The sequence below is a fragment of the Podarcis pityusensis genome (genome assembly GCF_964106645.2).
Source record: "Podarcis pityusensis genome assembly, chromosome: 8".
Lineage (NCBI taxonomy): Eukaryota > Metazoa > Chordata > Lepidosauria > Squamata > Lacertidae > Podarcis > Podarcis pityusensis.
In genome coordinates this window covers 24,256,116-24,283,302 of record NC_138033.1, presented here as the reverse complement: position 1 = coordinate 24,283,302, position 27,187 = coordinate 24,256,116, and the positions used below count along the sequence as shown (strand labels likewise).

The following is a 27,187-nucleotide window of genomic DNA, read 5'->3' as shown; positions in this document are numbered from 1 at the left end:
CTCCCCCACTGAGCTACAGCCCCTCTTCAAAGATCAAGGCAGTGTACAAAATGTGTAAGCAGGCCCTGCCCAAGTACATTTTACAGTTGATACATGAAATAATCAAGAAACGGACTGGAGAAAGGAGTGCATTCCACAGCCCGCTCTGCACAAATGCAGAAATTGGCACCGGATATAGAATTCAGCACACAGATAATCTTCACTCTCTTTTTAAGAGCATGTTTATACATCACTCAAGGCTATGTAGACTGGAAAGTGTGTGGGCTGAGCAAGACTCAAAAGCGAGAGGGGAGCCTGCTGAATCAGATCTGCAGTGGTCAGGGAGCATGGCTGCTGTATCCTGCATAGCTCTGTGCTGCAAATCTTGAAGCAGGACAAATGGTGGAGAGTAAGGAAATGCATAGAAATTGTGGCAGGACTCAGAGAAGGATTATGGCCTATCTCTCTGACATTGTAGCTTTACATATGAAAGTGTTTTTTGACTTGACTGAACATACAACCATACATACATCCTTCCATCATAACTCTTGAAAGGCACATTCTAGGAGGATTCATTTATCTATTATTATAATTTATTTATTAGGTTCATTTACATGCCGCTCTTAATATAGAAAATTCCGGTTCAGAAATTATGTACTTTTACAACAATCTTTGTATTGGCTGTGGGGTCTCATTCCTTTTATCATTTTTCTACTCCTCTGTCCTATCTTTTCATACGTCTGGTTGGCCGGTGGTAGGCAAGCAGTCCTCAACCAGTGTGACCGGTGAGGGCACTGAGAAGAACAGGATGGCAGGGAGCTGCAGCTCATGTCAGCTTGTCCCCTTTCTGGATCCGGTTTCAGTAGTAGCCTGAAAACAACTAGCAGGCAATAATATCTATGTTGCAGACAGAATCACACCCACACAGTTTGCTGTGCAGTGCAGGCTGCAGAGTTTTTAAGGGGACTTTGGGGCAAGATGCCCTCGTGAGGCCTCTCTGTGAGTGGGCTCACTTCCTCCTTGCTGTTCACTGATGCCTATTTGCTTGCTATCTGCACAGCTGCTCCAAGAAGCCACTGAACAGACAGTGGCAGCAAAGAGGAAGAGGAGGAGCAGGGCCCAGGGGAGCCATAAGTCCACAGTGGGGCCTCTTTTGGGGTCCCCACAGTGCCGATCCCTGACACCTGCTCTGGGAACCAAGTTGTGAGCGCAGTCTCAGCTCATCAGGTCTCCTGCTGCTGAATGAGAGACTTAACAATGAAGTAGAAGAGTGTGTCTTTCCTCTGCACACCCATCTTCCATTGCTCTGAGACAGGTGGCGACAGCAGAGCAAAATGGTGACTTGTGAGTGGCCACTGTGGACTTGCTCCTGCATGCACCTCTCTATGTAGCTTCTTCACCCCACACTAAAAAAGTTGCTGAAAAGCTTTGGGTTGTTGTTTGTTTGTTTGTTTGTTTGCTTGCTTGCTTGCTTGCTTGCTTGCTTGCTTGCTTGCTTGTTTGCTTGTTTGCTTACTTGCTTCTTTTTTCGCTGCAGGGTGGGACATGGTGGGAACCCACCTTCTGATAGAAAGGAGGGCTTGGAGGAATACCTGATTGAGCATACTGGGATGGAAAGGTTGACATATACAGAAGCTGACTTAGCAGCTCTGCACCTTAAAATCTCAAGCTGTGTGCAGACTGGCTTATCATTACTCACTACTGAACAGGGCTGGGGTCAAGGGTTTCCATGGTCAGGTTTGAAGTGCAAAAAGCTCAGTTTCTGTCAGAACCCACTAGGCTGCAGTCCTGCCCAGAAGCCATGGTTTTCAAAATGAATAGGGCAGAGCTGGGAGAAAGGTTTCAGAGGCAGGCCTTAGCTATGGCATCCACTCTCACCCACCCTTTAAACATGTGTTTCTAGGGCTGCTGTGGTCAGCACAGTCCCCCCTTTTCCTCCTGTTGCTGCTCCTCAGTCCCTTCTTACTAGCATCCATTTTGATGCCACTTCTGAGAGCCTCTCAGCGGTAGCTGTCCAATGGGCACCTTCTCCTGCTCTCCCATGCTAACTAAGCTGAACAAGTCTTAGCAGTAACAGTCTCTATGACAACTGATCCCTTAGCTCTCCTCATCCTTTGCCTCGCTAGGATGCCTGTCACTCTGTTTCTTCTGCCTGAGGGCCTCCAGCATCTGTCACGGGAGGGTTGAACGCGCCATTCCTCTGCATTTTTATGCCTCTTGATCCCCAGGTGGCTTTGCCTCTGGAACTGCAAAGCTAGGTCCCTTGGACTCGGAAGCAGTGCCTGCTGTTTTTGTTTAGGCATGTCTGGAAAGATCTCCATGGTGTGACCAGGGCTAAATACTGAGCTTGGATTCAGTCCCGGAACATGTATGTGAACACCTTGGAACCACACAGTCGGTGCCTCTAACCACACATGACGTGACTGCGGTACCACTGGTGGCTCCATGTTTTGGAGGATCCTTGGGCAAGACAGTCTCCGTGGCAGCCCAGTTCAGGACTGAGTAACGACAGTCTGCCTGCATACATCTTGAGATTTTTAAGGTGCAAAGCTGCCAGGCCAGCTCTTGTGCATATCAGCCCTTCAACCTCCAAACACTCAAACATTCAGGTATTCCTAAGCTCTCTTTTCTGTCCAAAGGACGGTGGCCACAATCTCTCATTCAGTCGGTATTGCACTCTACCAATCCACCCAAGGGCCAGTCTGTTTCTCCCTTTTGTTTTCAGGGGCCGACTGCATGTGTTTAAACTACAAGTGCTCTTAACTAGGTAGTTCTGACCTTGAATGCAGCATTTCCCCCTTACAAATTGCCTGTGTACAGGCCCCATTCCAGATTGGAACTCTTCTGTGAGGGGTAGGGGGCCTTTAACCCTTTGCCATCCCATTGCAGTCTTCACCCAAATCGGAGCCCTATACTAGCAATATAATTTGCAAAAAAGTGAGGGGGTGGGTGGGCGGAATAGACACCCCATTAACAAATAGGGGCACTTTTTTCTGCAAGGCCCATAGCTCAGTGGTAGAGCATCTGCCTTGCATGCAGAAAGCCCAAAGTTCAATTTGTGGCACCTCCAGGTCAGGCTAGGAGAGAACCTTATCTGAAACCATGAAGAGCTGCTGTCAGTCACTGTAAACAATGCTGAGCTAGATGGACCAGTGGTCTGATAGGCAGGATTCCTGCATTGTGGGTGGTTGGACCAGATGACCCCTTGGGTCTCTACAATTCTATAAGTCTATGAGCTCTATGTTCCAATGATGCGGTACGAGAACAAACAGGGGCAAAGTGTTAAAAACAACATGCAAGGGTTTAAATCCCCCATCAATAAATAATAACAAGAGCTATGCACAATTCACAATTGTTCACTTCAGGGCTGGACAAAATACCCTGGACCCAGGAGCAGAGCTACACTGTTACAGTCACAAATAGCTTGGTCCTTATACTGAAAGATTTGTTGAATGGCATCAAGATACGCAAGATACGCTAATAATACGCCTCCCATAGATGGGCATAGATTGCAACGTGCCATGAGTAGACAGCAGATCTGTGGCTGATACCTCTAGTAAGAAAGACAAGCCACACACTGTGGGATGATATGGTAGCTCAGTGGTAGAGTACATGCGCTGCCTGCAGAAGATCCTGAGTTCAGTCCCTGGAATCCCTAAGTAAAAGAAATTCAGGCCACCAAACTAGCAGAGGCCTTTGTGCAGAAATTGGGAAAGTTGGTGCTAATCAGAGGAGACAACAGTGAGTGAGATGAAGCAGGGGTTTGACTCGTACAAGGCAGCTTCATGTGTTCAAGGCAAACACTGTGTATGTTCAGAGGCCCTCTCAAACCGTTCAGAGACCCTCTAAAATTCAGATTCACATTCTGAATCTGAGGCTGCTTTTGAAAAACCACATACTTGGGAGCCACTTGGCTGCACTGACCTGCTGTTGTTATGCTGGTGCTATTTACCCGAAGGTGGGGAACCTGTGGCCCTCCATATATTGCCGGAGTACAACTCCCATCTTCCCTAACAACCAACCAATGCTGGCTGGGACTGATCAGAGTTAACATCCAGCATGATTTGGAGGGCACCAGGTTCCTCAAGCCTAGCTTCCGTGTCATTGCTGTTAATTCTTTCCCTTTGTTTCTGTTCCCAGTTCCCACAACCAACAGGAAGATCCTCCCCCGACCACACTGGCTATGCTCTTGTGACAAACGGAAATGCACCCTTCTTGGTTCCTCTTGACATTGCTCCTTCAGGAGGCTGGGTAGAGAGAAGGAGGACTTCCCCCTTGAAGAATCCTCATCCACTGAGAAGTCCCAGCAAGAAGACAGGAGCCTCGTGTTGCCTTTCCCTCCCTGTCCCCCTGCCCAACCCCAATACACACCTGTATTACTGTGGCCCTCTATGTTACTGCCTCTCCTGCCTCTCCCTGCTGCCCCCAACCCCAGGTCTGTCACTGAGATGCTTGTGTCTCCTTTGTTGAGAAGCAAGGTGGGGTGGAGGGTGGGAAAATGGGGCTTTTCTTTCTGCACAAAACCAGCAATTGTAAATACTTTTCAAAAATATATGAAAAAAATGAAAAAAAAATACAAAAGAGCAAACACAATGAAAACACACGAACACACACACACACACACAGAGCGCGTTTTCAAAATCAGAAATATATATTGAGAGGAGAAGAAGAAGAAAAAAAGGAGTCCAGAGAGAGTCAAAGCAGGAGAGAAGCTAATTGTGTCAGATATGCACTGAGAAATCTATTTGCAGATTGATTGACAAAAAGTAACAAGAAGCTATTTATTGTATATAATGTTTTATTATAAATCGTGTATTGTATATTGCATCTGTACATCTGCTGTGGTTTTGTGATGTGCAAATTTCAGCATGGGTTTCCTTGAGGTTTTAAGTTGCTTTTTTATTGTTTGTTGGGGGGGCGGGATTTTTATTTTTTTGTTTTGTTTTGTTTTGTTTTTTGGCAGTACGCACCCAAAGATCCAAATTTGTATTTTAAAAAGAAAAGGGGGGGGGGAGAGATTAAAGACAAGCAAATGCACCCTCTTTTGTTAGGGAGAGGGAGGGGAGCAACGGCATTTTCTGAGTTCTCATTGGCCACTTGTAAACCGTATTTCTTCCATGTGTGCCCCGTTGCGCCAGTGCTGAGCTCAGGGTGTATGTGTGTGTGCGTGCGTGTGAGCGAGTGACTTCTTTTTCCACCTTTGTCCTGCCCTCTCTATTCCCTCCTTTTCCTGGATTTGGAAACTTATGTACAGCTTTGTGGATTGTGCAAAAACAAAAAAAGAAAGAAACTTAAAAAAAGAGGAAGACCCCCACCCCTGTTCTGTGTTACCCATTACTGATCTGAACTGTACGACTCAATATACCAGACTTGGTAGTCGACTGGAGACAGAACACACCTGATTTGTCACCATATAAGCTCCTGCTTGCTTGATTCCTTCCCCAGGCCACGTTGCCTTCATCCACACCACCCCTCAAAGCCCCTCTTTTTATTTTGCTTCCCCTCCCCCCTCCCTGTGCCCCAACTGGTCTTTTTGTGTATTTAGGAAGGAATTTTTAATAGACACTTTTTTATATTAAAAGAAACCTATATATTGAGTGACGAGGCTGCTTTGTGTGCTTCTGTTGACAACTGAATGGATGCCTAGGGTATCTAGGGAGCGTCTGTTGCCAGCACTTGAGGATTGGGGAGGGGAGGGGCTGGAACTAATGCTTAGCTCATGCACTTCAGACGCTGTGCTTAGTTATGCGTTGGGGTGGGGGTGGGAGAGGCACTTCTAAGGCCAAATCCAGGAACAATGGGTTGCAAAGGCTGCCATTCTGACATTTGGGCTGCAATCAAAGGGCATCATCAGATGGAGAGCATAAGCTTTTGCTCTTTGCAGTTCTGTAGGATCCTGATTTCCAGCTTGCTGCCACTTGGCTCTAGGCTCCCAGCCTCTCTGTTGGCGGCATGAAAATAGCTCGCTTGTTTTTCTCGACTGAGAGGCCTCCGCACCAGAACACCAGAATCAGCTTGGCGGGGTGGATGAGATTTTTTCTGGCCTGCATTTCAAAGCGGGAAGCCTTGTCTGTGCGACTTTGTCTGCTGTTGCTCCCACTGTGGTTGGAAGACAAGGTGCCCTAAAAAATGCTGTGCTGCTGGGAAGCCAGGAGGAAACTGAAGGGCACTTCAAGATGGCAACTTACACACACACACAGTTCAGCATTTGCATGCTAATTCAGGGGAAAGTGGGTGCAATCACAATGCACAGGTAACTTTTTTTTTTGCTTGTGCACAATGACCAACAGGCAGATTTTTTTGTGTGCATTTTAATATGCCAGTGTCTGCTATGTGGGACAAACCAGGGAAGATGGGGTAAGTGAACATCTACATCAAGAACAAAGGGGGAATAAAGATCTTCATTGGAAACAAGTGGAAGACCAGCAGCAGCTCCTATTCACCAAGAGGCCACTATAGAGGCGGCATTAGGGGTGCTGCCGAGGAGAGAGCAGATCCAGCCTCCAAGGAGTGTGCTGCTGCGGTCACTGCCATCCAAGCAGCAGCAGTGGACAAAACATTCCTTGGCGGCCAAATCTGCTGGCCCTATGCATCCTGCCATCTGAGGCAGTTGCTTCACCTTGCCTCATGTGTGGCCAGCCCTGCACTATTCTAAAGGTTTCTATATTAGATAGAATAACTCTTGCATGCAGATCTGTTCCCCTTTCAAAGGGAGCAAACATGCATTATAATTTTGCGTCAAAAGCCTACCCTGGATGCTAGCAAATAGCGGTTTAACCATCCATCAAGCTTCTCCTCTTGGATCTTAAAAAAAGTGCCATGTGTGTATTCAGAAGTGGCTCTGTTCATCCTTCACTTTACTATCTCCACCATAACAAAAACATGGGCAATAGGAACACAGAAATATTTTTTATACGAAGATCATTGGTCCATCTAGCTCCAGATTTGCCTATACTAGGATGAGGAATCCCATCAGCCTCAGCCCCCATGGCCAATGGGAGTTGTAGTTCAGCCAGTGCAGAATGCACAGAGTGCAAGCTTCCTTCCCACCTCTCACCCCTTGTTAGCCCCCAAATAAAGCTTCTAAAAAAATGTTCAGCCATCAGCAAGTTCGCATGGGAAATATGATCCATAAACATACAAGCACTACCACAAGTTCCTTGCCATGTTGCAGAAACTCTACAAAGTGGTGTAGGTTATATGCAAACTAAAAGATCTCTTTTAAAATACACATTTCCTACACAAAAATGTGTGCAAAAATGCATATATTGGGGAAAGTTTGGATTTTTTAATGCATGCATTCATTAAAATACCTAAAATGTATTCTATTACAGGAAAATGCTTAAAGAAATGCATATTAGACAAAATGGCATACAGAAAAATGTTTGGATTAGGAGAAATGTGCAGTTAAGCGCTGTCCTGCACCATCCCCTGAGCTGGCCCACTGATCTCAAGTGTGCTGGAGGCCGTGGCCTGGCTGTCAGTGTTGAAGGAAGATTCGGCTGCCTGTCTGGTCAGCTTTGTTCATGGAATTGGGGTGTGTGCTTGGAGGAATGAGAGGCCGATGCCCCAGTTTAAATAGGATGCCAGGCACACACAACGCTGCGTGGGTACGTTGGACCACATTTCATACAGTTGGGGGTAATCAAGAAGGAAGTGATCTTGAGCAGGACAACCCAAAAAAAGCCAAAATAGACTGATGGAAGGAGAAGAAAGGGAAAGCCCCCTGCAAATGATCAATTCAGATCTCTTGAAATAGTGATCTGTCCCTTTACCATCAGCCTGTCTGGGATGGGCAGGCGGGCAAAAAAGGTAACAGGAAGAGAGACAAAGGGGGTGGCACAGAAAGAGAGAAAATGGGGTAGCCACACCTACTTTGGGGTCATGCAGGAAAAAGGATCCCTCCTAGCATAGGACACCTCTTTTTGGGGGGAGGGGGTATCTGATTCAATTCCACATTTTTCCTGGAATACTCAGGGCTGGCCTGCCATTCAGCTGGGCGATTGGTGCTAGAATGAAGGCAGGAACTGGTGGTGTAGCAAGACCTTTCCTTTTCTTTCTGAAGCGCTGCAGCAGGGAGGGAAGAGTGCCATTTAGGCTCTGCTTCAGGAAGGCAAATGTCTTGGGCCAGCACTGAGCTTCCTCCCACGGTTTCCATCTCTGCATCTGCTGCCAGAACTCATCCTCCTCCCCCGTCCCCCCCCCCGCCTTTGCCCCTGCAGCTGGGCTCCAGGACCAAAAATAAGCCTGGCGAGGAGTTAACGTGCTGGGCAGGAAGGAGCGATGGGAGATAATCTGCAGGAGGGGGCAGACTCAGATCCTCTCACCAACAGGCTTTGTTTGCTCTTAAAATCCAACCACAACCCTCTTGTTTTTACCGACTCCCTTTTCCTTCCTTCCTTCCTTTCTCTACCCTTCAAAAGAAAGCAAAAGGAGATGCACCTTGGGTCACTGTGTGCTTATTTCATTGGCAATCAGCTGTTTAGGACGGGTGGGGAGCCCTAAATGCCTCCCTATCAGTAAATAGCTAACTTCCCCACAAACTTTGGAAAAACAGATCAGGAATGCTCAATAAACGGGTCTTCTTCAACCTTGGCCTGATCACTCTTTTTCAAGGGAGCTGTCCTGCATTCCTCTTGCTTCAGTTCTCCTTGTAAATATCTTTATCTGTTGAAGTTTCTCTTTGATACCCAGTTAGGAGTTAAGGCTTAGTATAGTCCTAACCTGAGTAAGCAGGAGTTTCCAAAATGGTCTAGTAGGCAGCACAAACTGGTTGCAGGCTGAAGTCAACTGGGAAATTACATGTTCTTCTCATGTAAAAACATAAGAAGAGACATGCTGGATCCACTTGGTCCAGGATCCAGTGCTCACAGTGGCCAACCAGATGCACATGAGATGCCCACAAGCATAACCTGAGCACAACAGCAAATGTCCCCACATGATTTCCAGCAGCTGGCATTCGGCAGCATTCACTGTCTCTGTCAGTGGAGGTAGAATATAGTCATCAGGGTTAGTAGCCAATGATAGCCATGGTGCTGAGTGCTGATTTGTCCCCCTGGTACTGATAAAAATCAGAGAGGAGATGGAACCTTAGCAGCCATTGCAATGGTTGACATTACCAACACACACACACACCTCCAATTCCTCTCTTGTGCAAGTCACTTTTCTCCCTCTTGTCTTGGCAAGGGGCTACAGCTGAATGGTAGAGCACATGCCTGATGTGCAGAAGGCCATGGGTTCAATGCCTGCCATTTCCAAATAGGGTTGGAAAAGACTCTTGTCTGAAACCCCAGCAGGCTTATCAGTGGTAGTCTTTGACTTTCTCCAGATGATGTATTTATCAAATATTCACTCCGATTTGCTTAAACAAAGGTTACAGTCATTGTATATTGAGCATTCATTCTGATTTGTTTGTGGGGAAGTTATACACCATGAGCACTGATTGAATGATTTAAGTTATACCCTCCCTCCCTCCAAGGAGCCCAAGGTGGCATGCACGGTTCCCCCCCTCCCCATTTTATCCTCACAACAACTTTGGGAAGTGGGTTAGGCCCAAGGTCACCCAGTGAGTTTCATGGCTGGTTGGAAATTTGAACCCTGGTCTCCCAGGTCCTAGTGCAACACTCTAACCACTACACCACACTGGCTCTCTTAGGCCATGTAAACACCACACTTTTAAAGCACAATCCCACCCCACCCCTGCAGTAATCCTGGGAACAGTAGTTTATCCTTCACAAACTATAATTCCCAGCACCACAGTTCCCAGAATTCTTTGGGGCGGAGCAGGGGAATATGCTTTAGATGCATGGTGTATACACAACCTCAGTCAATGGAAATGTGTGAATGTGAATGTGGGTGATAGGAGAAAGATGGGGCTATGGCTTTGGGGTGGGTGTGTGGGTGTGGGTGTAGGCACGTGTTTAGATTCTTAGGAGAGCTGCACTCTACTAGCCCTAGCTGAAGAAACTTCCTCTGTGGTTCCTCCTCTACAGACTCTCCCACCTGTCAACTCCATAAGATCGCTCCACCCAGTAGCTATTACTACAGATCCCTTGAATGGAAGGATGCAGGCAACCTCTGCTGCCAACAAGCACGTTACGTCTAGGTGGGATTCCTTCTTGTGCGTCCCTTAAGCTCGGATCCTCATTTCTCAAATCCTCTGCTGCCTCCAGCATCGCACCCTGTGCTCAAAAGTGCACAGTTGGAGTTCAGGGTACAGCTGGATGTTTCCTGACTCAGCAATCCCAATGCAAATAAGGCGGGTGGAGACGGAGGAGGGCAGCAAACTGAGACTGACCCCCGTGAATGCATGCTTATTTTCTCTCAACTAAAGAAGAAGAAGTAAAAAGTGGATTTGCATAATTTATCACTGTTTTGATTCTGGCAAACGCAAAGTGTGAAACAGGGGCCTGTCTTGCAGACCAATCCTGTTTGTGCCAGAGCCGTGCACTTCTGTCTCCTACAGTTATGTAGGCAGGGACCTGGCCCTTGGCCTACGTGGCATCTCTCTTGGGCATGAGCAAACGGCGCGGCATGCGCTCCTCTCCTGCCAGGTAGCCTCTCGCTCTTGCTTGTGGGTGCATGAATCACTGTGGGAAAGTTGTCACCTAGCAGGAGCACCACCCGCCCTTTGCTGTCCTTCAGCATCAGGGGGAGAGAGAGAAGCTGAGGCAAAGCTTCCTCCTTCCTAGCCATTAATGCAGACTGCAGATCCTAGCAAGGCGACAGGTCTCCTAGCACCTGCAGGCCACAGCTTCCCTGGATGGGGAGGCGGTGTAGTGCGGGGGGGACGGGACTTGATAGATGGCTGTGAGGGTAGCTGTTGTGTACCAACCAGCAAAAGGAAGAAGGAGGCAGCAGCATTGACTCTGGACTGCAGACAGGTTAAGAGAGACAGATGGGTGGGTGCAGGGGGGGGGGCGGTGGCGGGAGAATGCCAGTGCCATAAACACAGCCTGGCGTGAAAGTTCCGGGAATCGAAAGACAGCCCTGTCAGTGTCCTTACTCTAGAAGGGGATGCAGCAGCCTTGGGGGGGGGTGTGGAGGTGGAGGGGCCACAGAGGTGGGAGAGACAGGCAGGCAGGCTGGGAGAGCAGAGGAGGGAGGAGGAGGAGGAGGAGGCGCAAGGCAGCCTCTACCTGTGGGTGGTGAGGAGAGGTTAGCAATATCCACAGGGTCATGGGTATTGCTACTAAGTGCTTTTGGAAAGCTGGGGGGGGGGGCTGGGGAGGGAGAAAGGAGGTTGCCATGGTGAAAAAAAACACATGATGCATACTGATGGACTGGTGGGGAAGGAGAAGGGGGGGTGAGAACTGCCACAGCAAATATGAGAGGCTTGAGAGCCATCTGTACAGTGAAAGGAGAAAGCTAGGAGGAATGGGGGGGGGGTGGAGAGGGAGGAAACAGGGAGGGGAATGTGGCTTTTGCCGCAAAGCCTCTTTCCTTTGGGGATGGCATTTCTGAACAATCTCCTTTGCTGAAGCAATGCTCTCCCCAGCCTCTCTCTGCCAGGCTCACCCTCCTTCTCTCCGTTGCTATTCCTCTCTCCCCCCCCCCCCCGCCCCTTCTCATGAGAAAGGAGAAGGACACAAAACAGGCATTTCCCTTTGCTGAGCTTCTCTGAGTGCAGGGAGGGAGGGAGAGAGAGAGAAAAACCCGACCCCAAAATGTTCTCCACCTCCCTTCTCCTGTGATCTTGGCCAAATCAAACAATGAGCCTGGAAAAAGATCAGAAAAAGCCAGCCACCTGCCAAACCAACTGTGACCTTGCAGGGTCTGATTTAAAGGATCCGTGCTCTTTATTTTCACAGCACCAACCAGGCTGACAGCTGGGGGGGGGGGGAGAGAAGGCTACAGGCCCTCATATTTATAGGAGTAGCAAGCAAAAAAGGAGAAAGGGGTGAGCCCAAGTATGTTGCAGAAGCAAGCAAGATGCTGTAGACTGAAAGATAAGAGACAGGAGGAGAGAGGGTGTTTCTTCTTGCTGAATCAGAAATTCCAGGTCAAAAGTATCCGTCAACAGATAGCATTTCCATTTGATTCTCTCCAATTGGGAGAGATTAGGGCTGGCTTCAGGTTTGAAGGGGTCACCAGCTCAATGGGGGTCGGGCTAGCAACCCTGCAGCTGGCAGCTGCGAACTGCCACCTTAAATTTCCCACGGGGATCCCCACTGGGTGGTGCTATCTTGTGGGCATTGTGGGAAATTTAAAATGGCAGCTCACAGACCCAGCTGCTCAGCATGGAGAAGAGTGGGCCGAGCAGGGGTTTGCGTCCCACCAGGGTGCTGAAGGTGCAGCAGTTGCCGGCTCTGAATGCATAACTAGTTTTAGCATTAGGTGCTAGCGCAGGCCAGCAACCAGAAAAAATTGTGCTCTGTGTCTGTTTGTGTGTGGTCTCTAACAGTATAGTGGAGAGGACATTATATGTGAATGCAAAAGAGCAAAATCCTAAACAAGGGCTGCTAAAGGGAGATGGTGGCAGAGGCAGATTTGCTGTTTTATTAATGCACAAATGTCTTCCATCTCAGCAGAGGTCACACTTGCACCACACATTTAAAGAAGCATCATGCCACTTTAAACAGCCCTGGCTCCCCCCACCTCGCCCCCGAATCCTGGGGACTGTCATTTGTTAAGGGTAATGAAAGTTGTTAGGAGAGGAGACCACTCTGGAGAGGGAGGCTCTGTGAGGGGACTAGGGGTCTCCTAACAACTCTCAGCATCTTTAACAAACTACAGTTCCCAGGATGCTTTGGGGGAAGCCATGACCATTAAAGTGATATAAGAGCACCTTAAACGGTGCATATGTGGCCAGGGTGCCCCTTGCACCTTCAGTAGTTCTGTAGCAGATGGAACTTCAGCAGGCGCCGTTTGACATGAAAGTGAGACCCCCTGAAATTCTGTCTTCTGCATCACTCATAAAGGGGCAAGAGCCCCATCCCCTTTTGCACCTGCCCATCCTCATTCTCAGCTGAGCACTTTAAAGAGGGTGGCCGCTTAGGCAGCACTGAAAAAGAGGGCGAAATAAAGCAATGAATTAGCAAATGCTAATGCCAATTTATATATTTAGAAAAGATTGCTATAATTTATATCAAAAGACAGTACATCTCACCATAGTGGGAAAGACTGTGTGAACAGGTGCTCTTTGAGCCTGTTCAACATTCTGCTGCCCAGTGATGTGGATGGGAACATGAAGGCATCTCCTGTCCTCCCTAATTCTTTACCTTAGAACAGGACTTGACCAGATGGTTCTTCAGAAGGCGCCTTTCAATAGAGAACTGTCCTTCGTAAAATAGAGAGTCCTCCAGGCTGGCATTTCTTCTCCATGAATCCTGCAACATGTGATTGACACAATAGTAGAGCATTAGTAGACTGTCAACACATCATTCCACTTTGCTAGTTGTTCTGCAATGCTTCCCCAGCGTTGCTGCGTGATTGCTGTCTGGACTGGCTCTCTTGTACTATAACACAACAACAACAGGAGATAAAGAGTAAACTGGGAGTAAACTGGGATATCTGTGGCATGAAAAAAAAAAGGGATTCAGCAAGAAGCTACGGGGTGTGTACCTATTGAAAGCAAAGCAGGGTTTCCACCCTGAAACCTTTGCAGACTCAAACAGTGTCATGAAAGTGGGATTGCATATAACTACCCTGAAACCATCATGAGAGCAAATCATCACAAATGAGCAATAAAAAGACCTCCTTTCCTGTGAAACAAATTTTATGCAGTTTCAGCATGGAGGAGTTGAATGGGGAAGATCTACCTGTGGAGGGCACCTATTGGCTAGTGCTTGTGACACATCTAACACAGAGTAGTTTCACAACTACAAAAAACTTTTGTATTGAAGACTGTATTTTTTAAAAAAAGAAAGTTTGATGGATTAACATATACAGTGGTACCTTGGGTTACAGACGCTTCAGGTTACAGACTCCGCTAATCCAGAAACAGTACCTCAGGTTAAGAACTTTGCTTCAGGATGAGAACAGAAACCGTGTGGCGGCGGTGCAGCGGCAGGCCCCATTAGCTAAAGTGGTACCTCAGGTTAAGAACTGTTTCAGGTTAAGAACGGACCTCGAGAACGAATTAAGTTCTTAACCCGAGGTACCACTGAGTAAGCATACAGGTGGCATCCCTGAACCAGAGTAAGAGGGAGAGGGGCAAGGCAGCCAGATGAATCAGCATTTGATTTCCAGGTATGTACATCTGTTGTGCCAATTGTGAAGCTGGGAGGAAGATAGTTCTGCAAAAAAAAAAATAAGTGACTGCCTGATGAGACCTCTCTTTTTCTTATATCTGCCTTCCCCTAGACATTTCTAAATTAAATAGTACTTCCTGCAAAATGTAATAGAATCTTCATAAAAGTTAACAAAAATCAATGCTGAGGACCCATACCTTCACATTCATTGGTATGAGGAGCAGAAGCAGAGAGCCACTTTACTTCTTAACTCAACTGCTAGGTAGAACTTTCCTTCCAAACTTCCCCTTTTATGCCTGTAAATGAAAGGGACTAGAAACTTGGCTTTTTTAAAATAAAAAAACAGAGCTTCTGGGAATAGCCCCATGAAGTCCCAGCTCCCACAAGCCCTCCCATGGTTATGACGCTACTCTGGAGAGGTTCGGTTTGGTAAATAAAGTTGCAAGCTCATGTTAGCACCTTGACTCTCTCAGTCAGTTCAATGCCCTCTTGGTTTTCAAAGGTAGCATGTATGGTTGAATCCTACCAGCACTGATTAATTTAGCATTTGCACATGGGACGGCAGACTGCTTCTTTGTCCCAAAAGACTACAGTCATTGTTTGGGAAGCTTTAACAGCATTTTCCTATTTAGTTGCTGTTGGTTTTTCTCTCTGAACATCTAAGCCCAGAGTTTTTTTCCATGAGTCAGGAAGCCTGCTTTCAGCATTTTAAACATCAATTGTTCCAAATGTTTATTTGTGCCTCACCCTCCCCTGTACTTCCCCAGGACCTCAGGGCAGCTGTAGGCATGCCTCACAACAACCTCGTGAGGTAGGTGAAGTTTTTCTCAAGGCCATCTACCTGAGCATGGATTTGAAACTACTCTGCCTCACTTTAGTTTTGGAATGTGTGATGCATTGAACCAAAGGCAGCCTGTTCAGATCAGGTCAGGTTCCATTTATTCCGAAAATAATACAGTGAGAAATGAATGGGTATGAATGAAATTCCTGTGCCGTTCAGGGGATAAGGAGCTCACCTGTTCAGGTAGCAGCGGCCTCTCAGAGGCAGTCTCCTGGCCATTTTCTCCACCATAATGCCCCAGAATGACACAAGGTCTGAGGCACTGTAGGTGAGTATAATAGCGGCTGCCAGGAGGATACAGATGCTGATGCCATGGCCACAGACCACAGCAAACATAATAATATAAATTAGTTCAAAAAACAAAACAAACTACCCAATGTAAGACAATGGAATTTCCGTGACAGAACCAGATTGAACAGGAGTTTCACAAATGAATACTGAAAGAAAGGTGGTAATGATGAAAATGACTAGTGGAGCAAAACGGGGGGGGGGGGGATTCTTGCACACACTATTTATTTTGTTTGTTTGTTTGAATCAAATTTCAAAGAATCATAGAATTGCAGAGTTTGAAGGGACTACAAGGGTCAACTAGTCCAAACCTCTGCAATGCAGGAATAGGTAAAGGGTAAAGGGACCCCTGACCATTAGGTCCAGTCGTGGCCGACTCTGGGGTTGCGGCGCTCATCTCGCTTTATTGGCCGAGGGAGCCGGTGTACAGCTTCCGGGTCATGTGGCCGGCATGACTAAGCTGCTTCTGGCGAACCAGAGCAGCGCACGGAAACGCCTTTTACCTTCCTGCCGGAGTGGTACCTATTTATCTACTTGCACTTGGATGTGCTTTCGAACTGCTAGGTTGGCAGGAGCTGGGACCGAGCAACGGGAGCTCACCCCATCGCGGGGATTCGAACCGCCAACCTTCTGATTGGCAAGTCCTAGGCTCTGTGGTTTAACCCACAGTGCCACCCGCGGAATACTTTGCCTCAAATTTATATGCCACTTTAATGTCCATCATTTGTGTTTGTGTGTGTGTGTGTGTGTGTGTGTGTGTGTGGTGTGTGTGTACATATAGCCATAAAATCACAATAAAAACAACCTATAAAACAACAACAGTATACCAGTCAGAGTAAATAAGCGGCGCCTACAACTAGGATTAGTGAAATATGCTCAGAGTCGAGTGTCAATTTCATGCTCTTTATTCAGCTCATAGTAGCAATGAATGAAACTTTCCCCAAAAGTCTAGCTATATATACATTATTTACACAATGGGCCCCGCGTGACTGGCTAATTGCGGGCTGCTCCTGCAGGCCAATCAGGTCGCTGATTCACTTCCACCTGGAGCTGGATTGGGTGGCTCCTGCGGACCAATCAGACTGCTGCATTCTGGATCCTATTGATCTAGGATTCAGCTCAGCACATAACAATTAGCTTAGCATTTGTGGTCACACTGTGGTAACCTCAAGGTTAGACTACTGCAATGTGTTATAACAGCATGCATAAGAAGAGCATATCAGGCCAATAGCCCATATAATCCAGCATCCTGTTGTCACAGCAACCAACCAGATACCTGCTAGCCGGACAGGAGAGCACCAGCACTGCCCACCTTCAATTCCCAGCTACTGGTATTCAGAGGTATACTGCCTCTGACAGTGGATGTAGAACACACCCATTTTGGCTAGCAGCCGTTGGTAGCCTTAACCTCCAGGAACCTGTCTAATCGTCTTTGAAAGCCATACCAGTTGGTGGCCATCACAGCCTCCCATAGGGGAGCAAGTTCCATAGTTTAACTACGCACTGCATGGAGCACTTTCTTTCATCTGTCCCGAATCTCCCAACATTCAGCTCCATTGGATGTTCACAAGTGCTAGTGTTATGAAAGGGGTGTGTGCATTTTTCTATCGACTTTCTTCACGCCAGGGATCACCTTATACATTTCTGTCCTGTCACCTCTTATTCGCCTTTTCTCTAAACTAGAAAAGAGGCTGCCTTTGAAGACAGTTTGGAGAGGGCAGAATTCAGAGGACAGGTTGTTGACTGAACCAGACAGTCTGAACATCTTATACTAATTTTGGTCCGACTGCATTAGCTGCCAGCTAGTTCCTGGGACTCAATTCAAAGTGCTGGTTTTTACCTATAAAGCCTTATAGGACACTGATACCTCAGGGACTGTCTCTACCCATATGAACCAACCTGCCCCCTGCCTTCATCATCAGAGGCCCTTCTCCATCTGCCCCCATCCAGGGAGGGACAAAGGGTGGTGTGATGGGACGATGAGCTGCTTGTGTGTAAAATCCTAATCCCTCAGAGTTTGGTCAAGTTTGCAAACCTCTGTCTGTAACGGAGCCCCTTAAACATGGCTCCGTCAGTCGCTGGCAGATTCCGACAGTGGTTGCTTTCGGAATCGCTTCCAACATAAAAGCTCCTTAACGGAAACACGTCTTCTGGACTCTCTGCGTGACAGTTTCCGGCGAGGAGTGGGTGTCCCTACAGGAGGTCCTGAAACCTCCCCACTGTTTTCGCTGGAAGTGTCTCTGAGCCATCCCTCCAGCTCACTTTCCCTCAGCTCAGCTCCTCTCCCCCTACTGGTTCCCTCTTCAGCTGCTGAGTCTCTCCCAACCTGTGTGAGCCCTTTCACTTCCCTTCCTTCCGATGGCAGTTCCCTGACATCCACCTCCCCTCCAGGGCCCCCTTCATCCCCTCTCGCCCCCTCCTCTACGGGCGGTGAGGAGGCAAAACCCCGGAATGAACTTCCTTCATCTTCCGATGTCCCGAACACTTCTCTCCACCTGTTGCGGTTCCTGGTCTCGAAGTACTCCTCCTCCTCAGAGTCCATCTCCCCTTCCCCTTCCGAGTCCGAGAATCCTTCCAACTCCTCCTCCTCATCGGTGGTCCCAAAGTATTCCCTCCGGAACCTCTCCACAGGCTGAGGTTTCCTTGGGAACCTTTGATGGAACGTTTCTATCAATACCTCGTCATTGATATCTTCTGCCATTACCCAAGTGTTTTCTGACTCCGGTTCTCCTTCCCACGCTACCAAATACTCCACCTGATCCCCCTTCCACCTGGCGTCGAGGATTTCTGCCACATGGCTGCTGCATTCCCTTTCTTCTATGACCGGTCCCCGAGTGGCCATCCCTTCTCGTCCCCCCTCATACGGTGACAGTAACGACCTGTGAAATACTGGGTGCAGTTTCATGTGGTTGGGTAACCGGAGCCTGAAAGCCACTGGGTTGACCTGTTGAATGACCTCAAAGGGACCCAATCTCCTGGGTCTTAATTTCTTACAACCTCCTTTGAACGGCAACCCTTGGGTTGACAGCCACACCCTATCTCCCACCCTTATGGTTTCACCTTCCCTTCGGTTCTTGTCTGCCTGCCTCTTGTATTCTTCCTTCGCCCTTTCTAAGTTGAGTTGGAGCTGACGATGGATTGCTTCCATTTCTTCTACAAAATGCTCGGCTGCCGGGACGCTCCATCTCTCCCCTTCTCCCCCTGGGAAACCCCTGGGATGACACCCATAATTAGCCAAGAAGGGGCTCATCCCTGTGGACACATTCTCGGCATTGTTGTAGGCAAATTCCGCCAGCGCCAACTTTTCTACCCAGTCATTCTCTCTGTCATTGACATAACACCTCAGGTATTGCTGGAGGACACCGTTTGCTCTTTCCGCCTGCCCGTTGGTTTCAGGGTGCCGGGCAGTCGAAAAGTTGACCTCCACCTGCAGTAAGCTCATGAGCTTCCTCCAGAACCTGGAAGTAAATTGTTTTCCTCGGTCTGAGACCACCCTCAATGGCACCCCGTGCAACCTAAAAATGTGTTCTACAAATAACTTCGCTGTCTCTTCCGCCGTGACTGCATGCGAGCAGGCTACAAAGTGGCACATCTTTGTTAGTAGGTCTACCACCACCATGATGGCTGTTTTCCCCTTGGACTTCGGCAGATCAGTCATAAAATCTATCGACACTGCCTCCCAAGGTCGTTCTGGGGTTGGTAAGGGTTCTAATAGCCCCGCCGGTGCCCGCCTCTCCCCTTTGGCTCGCTGGCATTGCTCACACCCTCTTACATACTCCCGTACATCTTCCCTCACCTTAGGCCACCAAAATTCCCTGGTGACCAACCACATGGTTTTGTGTTGCCCAAAATGCCCCGCCGTGGGGCTGTCGTGCAACTGCTTGAGTACCCTCCCCCTTAAGTCTCCTTCAGGGATATACAGTGCCCCTTTGTAATACAAAGCTCCATTTCTTTCCTCGAAACCCCCTGGTTCCTCTCCCTCACCCCTAAGACCTCTGAGCTTATTCTGGGCGTATTCATCATTCTCTGTTTCCTCTACCAGTTCTCTTTGTCCCACCAATGCCGCCCCACACACCCAGCGGTCCTCTGGAATGACATGTCTCTCTTCGGGTGCTCCCTCCCCCTCCAAATATTCAGGTTTGCGTGAGAGAGCGTCCGCCCTAATGTTCTCTGGGCCTGGCACGTAACAAATCTCAAAGTTAAATTTGGAGAACTCCTGGGCCCATCTCACTTGCCGTTGGTTGAGCACTCGTGCCGTCCTCCAATACTCTAGGTTCTTGTGGTCAGTGCACACTTGCACCTTATGTTGTGCACCAATTAGCAGGTGCCTCCATCTCCGGAACGCCTCATGAATGGCTAGTAGTTCTCGGTCATACACCGTGTAGTTCCTCTCGGATTTGTTCAGCTTTCGCGAAAAAAAGGCACACGGTCTCCACTCTGACTCCTCCTTCCCTGGCTGCAGAAGCACCGCCCCAATCGCTCTGTCTGATGCGTCAGTTTCCACTCTCATCGGTTTTTGTAAATCCACATGCAGGAGTTGTTGTTCCGAGGCGAAGGCCCTTTTTAGTTCCTCAAATGCTCGCTCCGCCTCCTCAGTCCAAACGAACTTCTTCTTACTGCTGAGACAGTCCGTAATGGGCGCCGTCAGGTGGGCAAAGTTTCGGATGAACTTACGATAGAAGTTCCCAAATCCTAGGAACCTCTGCACATCCTTCCTTGTTTTGGGTGTTTTCCATTCCAGCACCGCCTGGACCTTGCCGGGATCCATGGCCAATCCCTTGTCTGACAGGCGATACCCCAGGAATTCCACCTCCTTGGTATGAAACTGACACTTCTCCAGTTTCACCCACAGCTGGTTGGCTTGCAGCCTGCTCAACACTTCTCTGACGTCTCTCACATGCTGCTCCTCATTCTCAGAATACACCAACACGTCGTCTAAGAAGGCCACACAATTCTTGTAAAGCAAAGGCCCCAGGACGTGGTTCATAAACGATTGAAAGCACGCGGAGCCTCCTTGTAGGCCGAAGGGCATAACTAAATATTCAAATGCCCCCAAAGGGGTGAACATGGTGGTTTTCCATTCATCCCCCTTCCTTATTCGTATCAGGTTGTACGCCCCCCTTAGGTCCAGTTTAGTAAAAATCTTTCCCTTCCTGACCCTTGTCAAAATGTCGTCAATCCTGGGCATAGGGAAAGCCACTGGTTCTGACACTGCATTTAAGGCCCTGAAGTCACACACAAGCCTCGGCTTGTTCGTGTTTTTTTTATCCACAAAAAACACTGGGCTGCCCCCCACCGCCCTGGACTCTCTGATGAACCCTCTCTTCAGGTTCTTGTCAATGAACTCTCTTAGCTCCTGCATCTCTCTGTCTGACATGGCGTACAGCTTGCCTACAGGGAGCTGTGCCCCAGGGAGTAAATTGATTTGACAGTCAAAGGGTCTATGCGGGGGTAGTTGGTCAGCTTCCCTTTCGCTGAAGACGTCGCGGAGATCTGCGTATTGTCGTGGTACCTTCACGTTCTCCGTTACTTCAGTCCCTGCTAGGGTGGCTTGGGCCCCTGCCAAACCCTTTCCCTCTTTGCAGTGTTCTAAGCAATGTGCTGAACCAAAAGAAACCACTCTCTGATGCCAGCCCACCAGCGGATCATGTAACGCTAGCCAGCTCATCCCCAATATAATGGGAGCTCCTCCCAAGGTGGCCACATTAAACGCTATCAGTTCGGTGTGCCTTGCCACCTTCATTATCATTGGGACGGTCTGCAAGCTGACTTCTCCTCCCAACAGCTCCCTGCCATCGATCGTGGTCACCTGCAGGGGGTTGCTTAAAGGGATCGTCTGTATCTGGTGTTCAGCTGCAAACTCTTTGCTCATGAAATTGCAGGAGCTGCCTGAGTCCAACAGCGCCTTTATCTTTAGAGGGTGTCCGTTTGGCAGCTCTAGCGCCACTTCTATCACTAGGGCGGGTTTAGGAGGTTCTGGCGTGGGCACTTTCACTGCTCTTTGGCCTGGCTGCTGTGCCCCGACGGTGGCAGCCAGGCGTTGGCTTTTACTTGCTTCGGTATTTCTTCCTCTCTTCCCTCCACAGCTCCTACCATCCCTTGCCATTCCTTCCTCTGGGGGCAGACTCTGGCAAAGTGACCTGGCTGTTGGCAGAGATAGCATTTCCGGGCGCCTTTTCCCTCCTTCTTTCCCCCCTCACTGGGCTTTGAAACTGCGCGCGCGCGCGCTGTTCCGATTTCCATCGGCTCTGCCGGCGGGAAAGTTGGCTCTGGAATGTCTGGAATGCGGAACTCCTTCCAACGTTCCCCCTTCCCTTCCCGCCTCTCCAATGCTCTCGCCTCCTGGCGCGCTCCTATGGTCAGCGCTGATTTGGTCAGCTGGTCCATAGACTCCGCCCTGGGCGCCCGGGAAAGTTCGTCTTTCACAGCCGAAGAAAGCCCTTCTTCAAAGAGCATTTGAATGGGTTCCGCCGATAGATCCCACCCCAATTTATGGATCAACATGGTGAACTCAGTCCAGTACTCACGGACAGATCGGCTCCCCTGTTTGCAAGCCATTAACTGTCTGCGGACCACTCCCTGTTCAATATCGCTGGAAAACATCAGATCCATGGCGCGAAAGAACTTCATCGTGTCCTTTAGGATGTCACTATTCGCTGCCATCAGGGGTCTAACCCAGTCTCTCGCCCCCTTTTCAAGATGCCCAATCACGAAAGCCACTCGTGATTCCTCGTCAGGGAATTCATCAAACTGCAGATTGAGGGCATATTGCATCTCTGTCCGAAAGCCATGATAGTCTTTGGGCTCCCCCCCAAACTTCTGCACCAATCCTGGTACCTTTCTGACGAGCTGGGTGTCTTTCCCCTTTTTGTCTGCATCCTGAGCCCTCCTCTCCTCAAGCCTCGCCGTCTGCAGCGCTAGCTGGACCTCCAACACCCGGTACCTTTCTTCCAGGCTTGGACCCGCTCCAGCTCCTGCTTCTCCGGTTCCGGCTGGGTTGCTCATGATGCCTTCTCCTGCACAAGCTGCTCACGGAGACTGTCGGAATGCTGTGATGGGACGATGAGCTGCTTGTGTGTAAAATCCTAATCCCTCAGAGTTTGGTCAAATTTGCAAACCTCTGTCTGTAACGGAGCCCCTTAAACATGGCTCCGTCAGTCGCTGGCAGATTCCGACAGTGGTTGCTTTCGGAATCGCTTCCAACATAAAAGCTCCTTAACGGAAACACGTCTTCTGGACTCTCTGCGTGACAGTTTCCGGCGAGGAGTGGGTGTCCCTACAGGAGGTCCTGAAACCTCCCCACTGTTTTCGCTGGAAGTGTCTCTGAGCCATCCCTCCAGCTCACTTTCCCTCAGCTCAGCTCCTCTCCCCCTACTGGTTCCCTCTTCAGCTGCTGAGTCTCTCCCAACCTGTGTGAGCCCTTTCACTTCCCTTCCTTCCGATGGCAGTTCCCTGACAGGTGGCAACACAAAAACAGGCTTTCAGTGGTCACTCTGCATTTGGGGAAACATGTCTGGTGCCTTCAGTGTCAGCTTTCAGGAGACCTTCCTGTTTATCCAGGCTTTGGGAAGAGTAATTAGGATCAAACTGCCTGTTTGTGGTGTTCATCTTTTAGTTGGGTGGGGTAGGGTAGGCTTTGTTCTTTTTTTCAGTATTGCTGGGTGAGTAATTTTCAGATAAAACCTGTGTTTTATTGGGTTTAAAAACAAACAAACAAACCCAACGTATTTGTTTTTAAATGTTGGTAAGCCTTGTGGACTTTAGGGATCTCTAAGTCTCTCTGACATCTTTTTTGTGTGGAAAGTGATGAACAAGTAAATATATAATGGTGGCCAGGGAAACACCTGGGTAAACGGGTATGCATTTAGTTGGCAGAAACTACCTCACCTCAGTGGGAAAGTTACAGATAGGTAGCCGTGTTGGTCTGCCATAGTCAAAATAAGAAAAATCCTTCCAGTAGCACCTTTAAGACCAACTAAGTTAGTTCTTGGTATGAGCTTTCGTGTGCAAGCACACTTCTTCAGATACACTGAAACAGAAGTTGCCAGATCCTTCTATATAGTGAGAAGGTGGGGAGGGGTATTACTCAGAAGGGTGGTGGGAATGGGAGATTGGCAGATAGCTGAGATGAGCCTGCTGACGACTCTTAACGACTGTAATAGGTCTTACAGGAAAAGGCAAGGGGTGAGAAGGTGAGAAATGGCTTAGTCATGTATAATGGGATAAGAATCCAATGTCTTTGTTCAAACCAGGTCTCTCCATGGTTTTAAGTTTGGTAATGAGTTGCAATTCAGCAGCTTCTCTTTCCAGTCTATTTCTGAAATTCCTTTGTAGTAAAACAGCTACTTTGAGATCTTGTATAGAATGTCCTGGGAGATTGAAGTGTTCTCCTACTGGTTTCTCTGTTTTGTGATTCTTGATGTCAGATTTATGTCCATTTATTCTTTGGCGTAAGGTTTGGCCTGTTTGTCCAATATAGAGAGCTGAAGGACACTGTTGGCATTTGATGCCATACACAATGTTAGATGATGAGCAATTGAATAGTCCCGAGATGGTATGTGTGATGTTGTTGGGGCCAGTAATGGTGTTGTCCGGGTGTATGTGGCAGCAAAGTTGGCATCTGGGTTTATTGCAGGCTCTGGTGCCAGTGTCCGTGTTAAGTCTGGTTGTAGTATTATTGTGGGTTAGGAGTTGTTTAAGATTGGGTGGCTGTCTGTAGGCAATGAAAGGTCTTCCTCCCAGAGCTTGAGAAAGAGAACTGTCATTGTCCAGGAGAGGTTGTAGATCTCTGATGATGCGTTGTACTGTTTTAACTTGGGAGCTGTATGTGATGACTAGAGGTGTTCTGTTATTTTCTTTTTTGGGTCTGTCTTGCAGCAAGTTCTCTCTGGGTATAAGTCTGGCTCTGTTGATCTGTTGTCTAACTTCATCTGCTGGGTATTTTAGTTCTGAAAAGGTTTGCTGTAGATCTCTTAGGTGAGAGTCTCTGTCTGTAGAATTGGAACAGATGCAGCTGTAACGTAGTGCCTGGCTATATACAATGGACTGTTTGGTATGTTTGGGATGGTAGCTAGAGGCATGTAGATATGTTTGTCGGTCAGTTGGTTTACGGTATAAGGTGGTGTCTATGCGCCCATCCTGTATTTTTATAGTAGTGTCCAAAAAATGTATTTCTTGCATAGATTGATTCATTGTAAGGTTGATTGTGGGAAAGTCATTCCACATGGTAGGTGCCACCACAAAAAAGGCCCTTCTCACCACCACCACCAGATGAACATCTCTTGGCTGTGGCATGGTTAAAAGGTCAACACCCTCAGGCCACAGAGACTGGGATTGACTATACAAGAGCAGGCACTCTCAAATAGATTGGTCCTCAGCTGTTTAGGGCCTCAAAAACCATAATTAACACGTTGAATTGGGCTCAGTAGCTATCTAGCAGCTCCTATATTCATTATGAAGTGGCGTAAAATAACTAGGTGAATACAAATATAATTCAAAAGAATTGTCAAACAACTTAATAAAAGCAATCTAAGCGGAAATCCCTATGCGAAACATACTTTGCAATACAGGTGTGTTGGGCACAGGGTAGAGCCCACCAATGCCCCCTATGACACCAGGCAGCTTCCTATGTATCAGAGGCAGCTCTCAACTCTCTGGCACCTCTCCCTGGTGAAATGCCATCTCTGACATTTCTGAAATCCTGTCAGCGTGCCACACCACCAAGCGTTTCCCTGTTCAGCCCCTCCTGTCAGTCTCTTGAAGTTTTTGCGTATGTCACCAAACGAAACACAGGTACAAACCAAGGGCAGCTCATGCACCAGATGGTAAAACGCAGCCCGCAACGTGTGATGTGGGGAAGGGAAACCGGAGCCGTGGTCTTCGGTGAGAGAAACGTCCATAGCTACGAGGCGCTACAGCAAGCAGCACCCCCTTTTTCAGATCCTGCACAATCTCGGAAGGCCTAGGAAGCGAAACTGTGGCCTGTGGTGCCCCCTGCGCAGGCCGCAGCCTCTTCCCCCTCTTCCTCCGAGAAGTGAGAGCGTGCAAATCCTGCCTCGCTTAATTGGCCTCCTCGGCGGCGTGGTGGAGGCCATCTCCCCGGTTGGTGACCTTGCTCCTGCACAAGGCGCTGTGAAGAGCCTGGCACTGCTGAGGCTGGAGGGGAGGAAGAGCCCAGGCCCCGTTGCCTGGCAACCACACAGCTGTCTGTTGACCTAAAAGGAGCTGCTCACTCTTGACACAGCTGGTGTTTACATGGAGCCAAATCTTTCTCCTTCGTGTTTGCATGGAACGAAAGCAAGGCACACAGACACAAGCGCTAACACACACACACACACACACACACACACACACGGAGTAGACAAAAAGGAGAGAGAAAGAATGTGGAAAACAGAGAGAACAGACTTCCCCCACCCGCGCTGCCCTTCATTGCTAGCTGGAAGAGAAGGGGGGAGGGGGGGGGAGAGAGAGAGAGAATGTGTGTGTGTGCAGAAAGGGGTCAGGGACTTCGCAAATCCCTTGGAGGGCCAGATACATCTTTATCCACTGCAGCACAAAGGAATGTGTTGTGGAAAGCACCGTGTGCCTTGGTATTATCTGAGGCTGTGTGTATGCCTTTAAAGCACATCTGAAGCACATTCCCTGTCTCAAAGAATCCTGGGCACTGAACTCTCAGCCTATCCTGGGTTCTTGGTGCAGCAACAGAGCAGGCCAGAGGGAGTCAGGAAACCCTTTCGGTCTAGGGTAGGATTTGAGGCCTTAGCACCTCACCTTGGGCCAGAAAGAGACAGAGTGGGGATGCCAGTGGTGTGTTGCCCACCCTGCTGCCCAGCAGTGAGACTGTTCATGGGGAGGTACCGAGCAGTCTGCCAGGAGACATGACCGCCCGGCTGCTGCTGGACGGCCCACCACAGGAAGGAGAATCCTGTGAGCCAGACATCACCCTGCCTCCAGAGAGTGAGGTTGCCCTGGCAACCGAGGAAGCACATAGGCCTGAGTAGGACAGTGAGCTGGCCAAGTATTCATGTGCCATCTCCAAGGATGAATCCTCAGATGCACTAGCGCAAGCAGGCGCAGCCTACTGGCAGGAGTGCCCATTTGCATGCACAGTCCCAATGGGAACTGTGTGAAAGATTGTGCCCAACTCACTCTTTGAAAGGAGGGGGGTGGGGTCAGGCATTGGGACAACATCTTAGCTTCTATGTTAAGAGCTCAGCTTCTGAACCAATGCTTCTCAACTATGACTAATATTGTTGTTATTATATTTATTTATATCCTGCCTTTCCCCCCAGGCCTAGACTCAAGGCAGCTTACACAAATTAAAATGACACAGATAAAATTCAAAAACTAAAAACATATAAAAGTTAATTCTTAAAATGTAATTAAATTCTAATAGAATTAAAACAATATTTAAAACACAGACAGTAAAAACAGCACAGCACTTTTAAAAGCCACTTCCTAAAAAAACGGCTAGTTTCCCAAGGCCTGCCAGAATAAAACATTCTCCACCTGCCAGCAGAAGGACAACAAGGAGGGAGCCAGTCTAGCTTCTCTAGAAGTTCCAAAGTCTGGGAGATGCCACTGAGAAAGCTCTCTTCCATTGGATCCCCAATGTAATGAACTGGCAGCACAACTGGGAGGAGGAAGAAGAGGAAGAGGATCCCAGTGAGGGGTGTAGCCAGGACTGGGACGCACCGGGGAGGCAAGCAGGGGATGGGGAAGGAGAGGTTGGTGTAGAAAGTACTCACGGGGTGAAAGAGGATGGTGAGGGGAGGGAGTCAGTGCAGAGGAACCAGAGCAGCAGGACCCATCACCAGAGCCAGAGGGAAACCCTCTGAGGTGTAGGGAGCAGCAGGCAGAGTGCTCTAGGAGGCTGAGGCAGGCAAGG

The 27,187-nt window shown here is 48.6% G+C and overlaps 1 protein-coding gene and 1 long non-coding RNA gene across 2 annotated transcripts in view; one reads left to right on the top strand and one right to left on the bottom strand.

Annotated features, from left to right (window-relative positions):
- The window catches only part of AHDC1 (AT-hook DNA binding motif containing 1), a 194,930-nt gene extending 189,354 nt beyond the window's left edge, over window positions 1-5,576 (top strand). The window contains 1 exon segment of the mRNA XM_081015687.1: window positions 4,120-5,576. The gene's annotated coding sequence lies outside the window, so the exon portion shown is untranslated.
- A 7,444-nt stretch (window positions 5,577-13,020) lies between these two features.
- Window positions 13,021-27,133, bottom strand: LOC308482577. The gene is made up of 3 exons (XR_013989330.1): window positions 27,048-27,133; window positions 25,101-26,932; window positions 13,021-13,307 (listed from the first exon to the last, which is right to left on the bottom strand). It is a non-coding gene; the product is annotated as an uncharacterized lncRNA (long non-coding RNA).
- Between the last annotated feature and the right edge of the window lie 54 nt (window positions 27,134-27,187).